Here is an 11340-nt window from a genome sequence, read left to right on the forward strand (position 1 = left end):
GGATTTAATAGAGGATCTGTTGATAAAACACTATTCCTAGAATCCGAGGGTACTGACCTTTTGGTTGTTCAAATCTATGTTGATGATATCATTTTTGGATCGACCAACCGTAGATTGTGCAAATATTTTTCAGAATTAATGACCTCTGAATTTGAGATGAGCGTGATGAGAGAATTGAAATTCTTCTTAGGTATGTAAATTCAACAAACTGAGGAAGGCACTAAAATTCATCAACAAAAATATATTAAGGAATTAATTCAAAAATTCGGAATGGAAAATTCCCATGCTATGCCTACTCCGATGGTCGCAGACAAGAAGTTAACCTTGGATGAAGACGGTAAGCCTGTTGATGAAACAACTTACCGTGGGATGATAGGGTCGTTACTATATTTAACCGCAAGTATACCAGATATCATGCTTAGCGTATGCGTATGTGCGAGATATCAATCATCTCCCAAAAAGCCGCATATGACGGCCGTAAAGAGGATTTTACGGTATCTTATTGGAACGGCCAAATTATATTTATGGTATCCAATGGAGTGTAATTTCGATTTGGTCGGTTATTCTGATGCCGATTACGCAGGATGCTCTCTAGACAGGAAAAGTACGTCAGGTGTTGCCACGCTCGTTGGACCTTCCATTATTACGTGGGGTTCAAAGAAGTAGAATTCAGTTGCCCTCTCAACAGCTGAAGCCGAGTATATCGCAGCAGGTCTGGTATGTACTCAATTATTATGGCTTAAACAACAATTATATGATTATGGTGTTGACGTAGGTTGTATTCCTATTTTATGTGATAATACGAGTGCTATTATTATTTCCAAAAACCCCGCACAACACTCACACACCAAACACATTGAAATTAGACACTATTTTATACGAGACCATGTTGAGAAAGGGAATATAAATGTAGTACTGAGAAACAATGGGCAGACATTTTGACAAAATCATTAGCTAGAGAACGATTTGAGACTTTACAGTTGGTAATTGGTTTAATCAATGGTACCTAAGCTTCTATATAAGTTTAATTTATCAATGATTGACTATTAAAGATAAGATTGTATGACTGTGTCCGTATATTGCGTTGCATGAATATTTACGTTTATAGAAATTTATTTATCGTATATATTCTATTTGTATTTTAGAATTTAGTTGGCATACAAATTTTATCTTTTACCAAAAATTGAGATACACCATATTTCTTTTACTTTCCAAATTCTATAAAAATTCTTCCTATATTGCTACACAAAATCTCGTCTAAAGTCTCCTATTCCAACTTCCATATTATTTACTTACCAAATTTAATTCACTACCACTTGTTTTAACTAAACCTAGGCCAACCTAGACTCCCACCCTATAATTACCTCCTACCGTGTACAATTGACCACACAACCCCACTTGTATTCACTTTTTCTTTACCAAATCTTCACTCAATCTCCATCATCATCATTATCTTCAACCTTCACCATGAATCCCTCACATGCAAAAACACGGTCCTCCACCCGCAACCAACACCAACAAAATCCGATTAATCAACCACAACAACAACAACCTCATCATCTTAATTCCTCTACTTTTACCTCACCAAACCCACAACAATCACCTCCCCTGTTTCGTGGTCGAGATAATGCGGTTTTCAAGGGTAAAAGGCATCGACTTCTCAAGGGTAAAAATAAGGTGATAGTAGGTAATGTTGAGGAGGATAGTGAACCTGAGGTCATTGTTAGGAATGGGGTTTCAAGAACTCTGTTTTGGGAAGCTTCGAAAAACGCGACGAAGGCTGGGTTGAACCGAGTTCGGATGACAAAAGACGAAAGTATTCTTATTTCTCGGGTTTTGCCATATTCAATCCATGGAGGAAGGTATTACTCTAAATCTTGGTTGACACAAATTCCTTCTCTTAAGTTTTTTGTCAACTTTCTTAATTTTCAAGGATGGAGTGATATAAGTCGGTTTTCGGGTCCTACTTACCCGGTCGAGGTTGTTCAATTTTTCGCCTTAGTGAAAGTTAAGGATGGTGTGTTACATGCAACTGTTAATGGTGTCGATGTTACCATGTCAGTTGATGATTTTCGTTCCGCTTTTTCGGTTCCTCATGATGGAATCGATGTCAATCCTAGTTTGGAATGGTCTAATGTGGATGATGATAAACAATTAGCCATTTAAAAGTATTTTGAGAGGTTGAGTCGGATAATGGAAATATTATAGTCCGTCCTCTCTCGGCAAAAATCAAGTTTCTCTTAAATTTCTTGTGGAACACGGTTGTGCCGAGAAGGGGTGGAAGGGATAAAGTGTCGAGTTATGAAGCAATCATTGTGTATTCTTGGTTGGAGGGTCGAAAAATCAGTTTGGCTAGTCTTGTTCTAAATCGTATTGTTCAAATGAGTTTAACCGTCACCAAGGAGAAGTTTTGTACTACTATTGATCTTCCATATGGGATGTGGATATCGAGGTTGTTGGAGATAAAGCAAGTTGTGGGACGGGAAAGTTACGGTGTTAGTGCAAAGGATTGCATGTGTGATCGTGTAATCAAATTAATGGGTCTTGGATTTGATGGACCCGAATTGGTCTTTGCTAATAATGTTGAAAAGGGTCCTAGTGATGTTGGTTTAGTAGCTTTGGAAGCTAAGATGGAGAGTTTTATGGGTTCTTTGATGGGAAAATTTGAGGAGCACAGCACGGCCTTAGCCACGGCCTTGTCTCGGGGTGGGACCTCACGGTCCTCGGATGGTGGATTGGATAGTGCTCGGTTTTATGAGTGGATGGACGGGGTTGATAAGAGGCTTTCGGTCTTTGAGAGGGAGTTGAAGGTAATTTGTGGGGAAGTGTTCCAACACGGAGATCGTCTTTTCTTTCTCACTAGTCAAGGTGGTGCGTTGGTTATGCACGGAAAAGCAATGGCGGCCGATCAATCTCTTACTTTGGAGGCGACAAAAGCTTTGTCGTTGAAAGTTCATAACTTTGAAAGGAGCCTTCAAGCTCAAGCTACGCTTGTGAGGAGCTCTTTTGATCGTCTTGATGCCTTGGAACATCGCACTCGTCTCGACTACGTTAACCCGTATAAGACTCGCCATATTTGACCTTGCCTTGCTTATTGTCTAATTTAGCACGTTCCTTTATTAGCTTTATCCTATTTTGCTTTTCTAATGGTGTATTTTGCACAACTCTACCATTCGGCCCATTTTGGCACATTACTTGTAGAGGTGGCAAACGGGTCAATCGTATCAGTTTCGGATCGGGTTCTTTTGGATCGGGTTATTTCGGTTTACTTTTTTTTCGATTTCAGTTCGGTTGGATTCAGGTTGCATTCAGTTTTCACTTTTAATCGGTTATAGATATTTCGGGTCGGTTCAGGTTCGACTTCGGTCAATATCGGTGCAAATAAGGTTCGAGTCGGGTCAATATCAGAGTAGATGAGATTCAAATCAGGTCATAATCGGATCGGATGTCAAGGGATTAGGTCTTTATTCAAAACATTGGAAATAATACGAATAATTTTCTATAAAAAGTAATAAATAATGTTTTTTTGTATAACTATGATATAATATTAATTCATTGACGTCAAATTAGTGACACACATGTACAAACAGACACCTTAGATGTGACGCCTAGGTACATTCGGGTCATTTCGGGTTTCAATGTTGGGTTGTTGTCATCAATGTAAGGGTTGAAATCGGTTTGGGTATATATCGGTTCGGATTAAAAAAATTCAGGTTGAAACTGTTCGGGTTCATTCGATCTTGGGTCTATTTCGGATATTACAAATTCGGTTCGATTTCGAATCAATCCAGGTCGATTCAAGTTTCGGGGTGAACTTCAGTTATACCTTTCGGGTGTACGGTCAGGTGTCGATTCAGGTATTTTCGATCGGTTTTTCGAGTTCGGTATACTTTTGCCAGGTCTAATTACTTGTGGTTATGACCCAAGTAATTTTAAAACATGTTGTTATTCGGCCCATTTGGCTTTAGACATGTTTTTCCTTCAGTTTGTGTGCTACTTTAATTTCTAGATGCTTATGTTTATATATGGTCTATTTGTTTCTTATATCTTTCTTATCTCTTGTCTTGTCTTACATTATTCTAGTCATTTTATGTTTGTTCTTGTCTTTTCGATGATGTCAAGAGGGGGAAAGAACATTTATAGTAAGCATCTACCTAAGCTTACTCCTTGTCAAGACCAATTGTCTCTTAAAGTCCATTAAGTTTTGATTATGTGTTAATCGTCTTAATCTTACGTTGATATTTATTATCAAGATAACGGTATTATATTGAGGGGGAACTTTATACTTAGTCACAATTTTAGGAGACTTGCCATCATCAAAAAAGGGGGAATTCGTTGAACCATATAGTATATATGTTTATGTTTTGATGATGTCAAGAGTGCTTTACTTTTTATATACTCGTTGCGCGTAATTGTGAGTTTAGTCTCTTCAGATTAGACTTACTATTTGTCAAGCTTAGAAAATTGTGATGAACGTATACAAGACTATATTATGATCAAGCCCTCAATTACGGATCAAGTTTATAGAAGAATTATTCAAGCATTATGAGATGACGAAGCTCGTCTAAAGATTAATCAAGCTTGGATGATGAAGTAGCCTATGCTCGAAGATCTCCTAAGAAGATTAGAATGGTATAGGGGATTTCTTATACTAGTAAAGCTATAGCTTGACAGCTATAACATAAGAATGAATTTCTTATACTAGTAAAGCTATAGCTTGACAGCTATAACATTACTTGTGAAAGAGCTCAATGTTATAGCTCTTCTACTATAACATTGAGATGCTGAGTTTATATTACACGACTTAAAATGTTTTGAATATTGTTTTTGAAAAATGTTTTTGTTTCTTTTAAATGTTCTAGCAAAAGCATTTATTAAAGAAGCCCGTATAAATATGGAGTATGGTTTTATTTTAAACTTGTAATTAGTAATCATGTTGGATCAACTTATGAGTTGAGCCATATTACTAATTAGGGTTTTAACATGGCATACTCTTAAACCCTAAAAACTAACCTAATATCAAGCTAGGGTTTCCACGGATCACGAGGCATATGTGTCGTGTTATCTCGTGTTGCCTTAAGGAATAAAAGATTGTTATTGTAAAGATTTTATTCTCTAGAATTATCTTAACATATCTTTTATATTTAACTTGATATGGTTATTTATGATTAGGATATTTTTGTTATGGAAAATCTTATCATATCTTAAGATTTATGGAAAAGATAATAGAAGAATAATTTATATTTTATCTTTTGGAATATTCTCTATTATCTCTTAGGGTTTTAAGGAAAGAAATAATATAAGATATGATTTGTTTACATATCCATATTTCGGCTATTAGGGTTTCGATCAAACCGTGAGCCATGCTTTTTCCTCCCCTATAAATACTTTGCTTTTGCTACATTTGAAAGTAAGACCTTTAAGCAAAAAAATTGATTTTAGTTTTTAAGAGCAAAAACCGTGTGTTTCAAAACAAGAAAACCGTTTTACTATTTTCGAAAAAGGTCGTGTGTTTATAAACTCGTATATTCATTCATTAGTTATCGTTATAAGATAATAGTGCTCAATCGATTTCTTACTCGTTCATTAACGTGAACTTTTAGTAGAATCATTAAGCGCTTTCTTATTAGCGTAAGTTAGTCACTCGAGTATTTAACGGTACTCACTTGAGTTACAACTAGGGTTAGTTGTACAAGTTGGGTTAGTAAATTTGTAATCCGTAGAAAGGTACTAAATTTATTAATCGAGAATAGTGGACGTAGGTTTCGATTTGTGAAACTGAACCTCAAAAATCGTGCGTGTCTCTCTCTCTCTCTCTCTCTCTCTCTCTCTTTTGTTCGTTTGTTTATTTCGTTCTTGCTCGTTCATTAGTTAATTAGTTAAAGTTTAATCAATAAACTTTAAATAATTAATTATACTTATACATTCGAGAAAGCAGTAAAAGTTTTAATCATCAATTCACTCCCCCCCCCCCCCCCCCCGAGTATTTTGGATCGATAGACTCTTTATAAATAGAATATTAGATTTTCTATTTTAGGAAGGCCATACTAGGAAAGGAAATTTATTTATTGCTTTGCATTTTTCCTTTATATGTTTGCATGCATTGCCAAATCGCCATAAACTAAAAATGCATATTATATCGAGTATTCGACCGTGTCAATTATAATTATCGGTAGTTCAACAATTTAGTCGAATTAAAATTTGATAGATAATAAATTGACTCGACCTCACACATATTAAAAAAAATTGAGATTAAGCCTTACCAAATAATAGGACCCATGAATCCCCGTGACATTTGGGGTAGGTTCGATTTTCCCGAGGTGCTTTCATTTTTCATTGGGTAAGTGGGGTAATAAAACGTTATTACAAGCGAAATTCGGTTAGACTCAGCGGGACATGAAGACTAGTTTATGTTCCGGGGCTAGAGATGAACTTAACGTAATTTCATTGACCGAGAGTTCTAATTGTAGAATCGGTTAAAGAGTTAACCCACCGAGTTATATTAGTAAGGGATGTATCGGTTTCCCCGTGCCCGAGTTAATATGGATTTGGATCTCGGAATCATTTATATAATTGGGTGGAGGTCATTAAATAAATGCTAAAACATGCTAAAATGTTTTCATTGTTTTATGTTGTTCATTATTATTTCTCTTATTAATATACGATATCAATTTGATTATAACACGAATCTCCACTAAACCACTATTACTAACGACAAATAGAATCTCTTTCTAAATCCTCAAATGAACCGTTTAAATAGGGCATGGGCTAGTTCCATAGGAATCGTTCTATTCCATAGAACCCCATAGGAGTTGTCTTATGCCATATTAGATTAGCATCTTAAATTCCTAACATGCTTATGTATGATTTCTTGTGAAGATGTGTGAATAAAAGTAATGATTAGTCAAAATATGTTTTGATAATATCATCTATGCATCCACGGTTCAAAAGTCTTATGTGGGAAATAATCTGTATACTTCCCTTATAATTAAGGATTATAACGAATTTATAAAGATGATTACGAGTCATAAAATAAATTGCATAAACAAAAGTAGAGAATGAAGAAACAACCTTCGGTCCTAGCAAAATCGGCCTAAGAACAATATCGCAATGATATTCACCTATCAGTTGCACCCAAGATGATATGAGATATGCCCTTATGTTCTTGCTAGAATCGATCCCCAATTTTCTGTAAATTTTTAGGGTTTTTCGGTTTTTGTGTTTTGATGAAAGGCAAGATTAGGTTAGAATGATTAGGGTAGAAAAATGAGCTCCCTACTACTCTTATTCTAACCGAAAAAGAGAAGTGAATGGGGAGATTTTTACTCTCCTAATTTCGGCCCAATACCACCGAAACAATAAGAGGATATTTCTTCTTATTTTCGGCTTTCTTTTTTTTGCAAAATGTAAATAAAGTGTATTATTTATAAATTGTCATTCATTTATTTTATTCCGTATTGATAAGTGTACATACAACAACTTGTAGTCGATTTATTAATACGGGTCAATAATAATTTATTATGACAATATTGTATAATATATACTTTAATTATAAATATCGCACATTTATAATTAGCTAATTAAATATAACCGATTACATTTAATTACGAATTAACAAATTAATTCGTCCAAGCTAACATTATATACATTAATTAAATATAACTTATTATATTCAATTTCCGAATTGACAGTTAATTCGTCTCAGCTAATATTATTTAATCGGCATTAAATAATCGTCTCATCAACACGTTGACTAACTGTTTAGTCATATAAGGCATCAATGTGATTACATTTCCATAACCACATATCTCAAACACATCCTTTAGGTGTGACTTTTAGGGACCAATTGATCACCGCCATCAGTATGATAATAACGTCAAACTTTCTAGCAAGCCAACCGTTATTAGGTAATCGTTAATCAACTGATAAAATACGAAGTATACCCTTGTGAAACTATAAGAGATTTATAAATGTTATCACACTAGTTTATGGAGGACACAAGCTCCAACAAACTCCCACTTGTCCTCACAAGTGTATGTGCGATAACCGATTCTCATATCCTAAAATTTCTCCCACTCAATGTAAAACAATTTGCAAAATCCGTATTCACAAAGGTCGTATTTTACAAGTGATCAATATCAAGAGTGGTTTCCCCGACTAGAGAGTAACTTAACTGATAAATGAATCATCATTCGAGCTTGGCCATGCATTTCAGTTACTACTCCTCGAGTGGCCTTGAGAAATAACTATACCTGATAAGGGTTGGATATTTTCCTCAACTCAAATCCTGCAGATGTAAGCACAGTATGAAATGACCCAGAAAAAATCTACTTAGTCTCCGATTACGAGACCATGAGAAAGAAACCAAAGTCACCCAAAAGCGCCTTAATCTCAAGAGACGTCGATAGTCAAAAGAATCGACTCTAGGAACACAATGGACGTCCTATCCACGACCTGGCACCGAATGTTTTTAAACATTTAGGACTCCATTACGTTGTCACCAAAAATTTGTCCTACGAGGTATCGTTATAATCTCGCATTTGTGATCGATCAGTCAACCGTTTGACTTATTGCTCGTTGAACCCACCATCAATCGACTGCACAATATAATAGCCAGAGTTATCAGCTCATATGGGCGATTACGGACCAAAACAAATATAATGTAATTGAGTTCACTTTGTGGCGTTCAATGTTGTCGATACAATCCACATGAAAAACAAAATATTATAAAAACGATGAAGTTATAAATAGTATATGAAAAAGATAATGTATCAAATCCATAATCAACTACTACAACTCAGAACACATTTAATTCCCATGGAAATAACGTGCCCTTCATGCTTATCAAAATTCAACGGTTTAGTGAGAGGGTCCGCGATGTTATCATCCGAAGCTATCTTGTCAATCACTATCTCTTCTTGCTCCACGTAATCACGGATCAGGTGAGCTTTCCGATGTACATGTCTAGATTTGTTGCTAGACTTAGGCTCCTTAGCCTGGAAGATGGCACCTCTATTGTCACAATAGATGGTGATTGGGTCATTCGAACTAGGAACTATCGTAAGTCCTTGCAAGAATTGACGCATCCATATCTTCCTTCCTTTATCGCTTCGAAGCGGCATAGTACTCGGATTCGGTGGTAGAATCTGCTACAACACACTGTTTGGAACTCTTCCGGTGACCGCAAAGCACCATTAAGAGTGAAGACAAACCCGGACTGAGATTTTAAATCATCTCGATCCGTTTGGAAGCTAGCATCTGCGTAACCGATTGCGCATAGCTTAGTATCGCCTCCATAAGTCAATACCCTATCCTTAGTCCTCCGTAGGTACTTGAGGATATTTTTAACAGCTATCCAGTGTGTTTCACCTGGATTCTTTTGGTACCGACTCGTCATACTCAATGCATATGCCACGTCTGGACGTGTGCATATCATGGCATACATGATTGATCCTATTGCAGATGCATAAGGAACACGAATCATGCGCTCAATCCCTTCAGGCGTCGTGGGTGACTAAGACTTGCTCAACTGCATCCCTGACGTCATTGGAAGGTTCCCCTTCTTGGAGTTGGTCATGCTGAACTTCTCAAGAATCTTATCCAAATAAGACTCCTGACTAAGTGATAACGTCCGTCGTGATCTATCTCGGTAGATACGGATTCCCAATATGCGTTGTGCCTCACCCAGATCTTTCATCTGGAAATGGTTCTTCAACCATCCTTTAACCGAAGATAAGAGAGGAATGTCATTCCCAATCAAGAGTATGTCATCGACATACAATATCAAGAATACAATCTTGCTCCCACTCAACTTGATATATAAGCATGGTTCCTCGACCGATCGAGTGAAACCATACTCTTTTATCACCTGGTCGAAGCGATGATTCCAACTCCGAGAAGCTTGCTTAAGTCCATAAATGGAATGCTTAAGCTTGCATACTTTCTTAGGATGTTCAGGATCTATGAAACCTTCGGGTTGCACCATGTACAACTCTTCCTCTAAATAACCGTTTAAGAAGGCGGTTTTCACATCCATTTGCCAAATTTCATAGTCATGAAATGCGGCAATCGCTAAGATTATCCGAATGGAACGTAGCATGACTACAGGTGCAAAAATCTCATCGTAATGCAATCCGTGCACTTGAGTGAAACCTTTTGCCACTAGTCGTGCCTTATAGGTATCTGGTTGCGCATCTATAGAACGCTTTATTTTGTAAAGCCATTTGCACTGTAGAGGTTTTACCTTATTAGGTAAATCAACAAGATCCCATACGTCATTCTCATACATGGAGTCCATCTCGGATTGCATGGCTTCGAGCCATAGCTTTGAGTCGGAACAGGCAATAGCACCTTTATAGGTAGCGGGTTCATTACTCTCTAAGAGCAAAACGTCATTCTCCTCGACCATACCAATGTATCTGTCCGGAGGATTAGAGACTCTACCCGACCTCCTAGGTTCCTCAAGAATATTAACCGTATCATCAGTTGGAGGAACAACTTCCTCCATCTGTTCCTCGGTTGTTGGTTCTGGAATCTCCGACAGCTCGAAGGTTCTATTACTTGTCTTGTTCTCGAGAAATTCTTTCTCTAAGAACGTCGCACTAGCCGCAACAAAAACTCGATGTTCGGTAGGCGAATAGAAGTAATGACCAAACGTTCCTTTTGGATAACCAATAAAGTATGTCTTGACCGATCGCGGTCCGAGCTTATCCTCGTGTCTCCACTTGACATAAGCCTCGCAGCCCCAAACCCGAATAAAGGACAAGTTAGGGACCGTTCCCTTTCACATTTCATATGGAGTCTTGTCGACAGCTTTAGTCGGACTTCGGTTAAGTATAAGAGCAACTGAGTAAAAGAGCAAAACCCCATAATGAATCAGGCACTACCGTGTGACTCATCATGGATCGAACTATATCAAGTAAGGTTCGATTTCTCCGTTCGGACACACCATTTAATTGAGGTGTTCCAGGTGGAGTTAACTGCAAAACGATTCCACAGTCTTTAAGGTGTTGATCAAACTCATTTGAAAGATATTCGCCAACCCGATCTGAACGTAGTGCTTTAACCTTTCTACCCAGTTGGTTCTCAACCCTGTTCTGGTATTCCTTGAATTTCTCAAAGGACTCACTTTTATGCTTCATTAAGTAGACATATCCGTATCTACTCAAATCGTCCGTGAAAGTGATAAAATATCTATAGCCATCTCTAGCGGTAATTGACATAGGTCCACAAACATCAGTATGTATGAGTCCTAATAGGTCACTAGCGCGCATTCCAACACTTTTGAAGGAAATTCGAGTCATTTTGCCAATGAGACATGATTCACACGTGCCGTATGTA

This window comes from Silene latifolia, chromosome 3 (assembly GCF_048544455.1).
Source record: "Silene latifolia isolate original U9 population chromosome 3, ASM4854445v1, whole genome shotgun sequence".
Lineage (NCBI taxonomy): Eukaryota > Viridiplantae > Streptophyta > Magnoliopsida > Caryophyllales > Caryophyllaceae > Silene > Silene latifolia.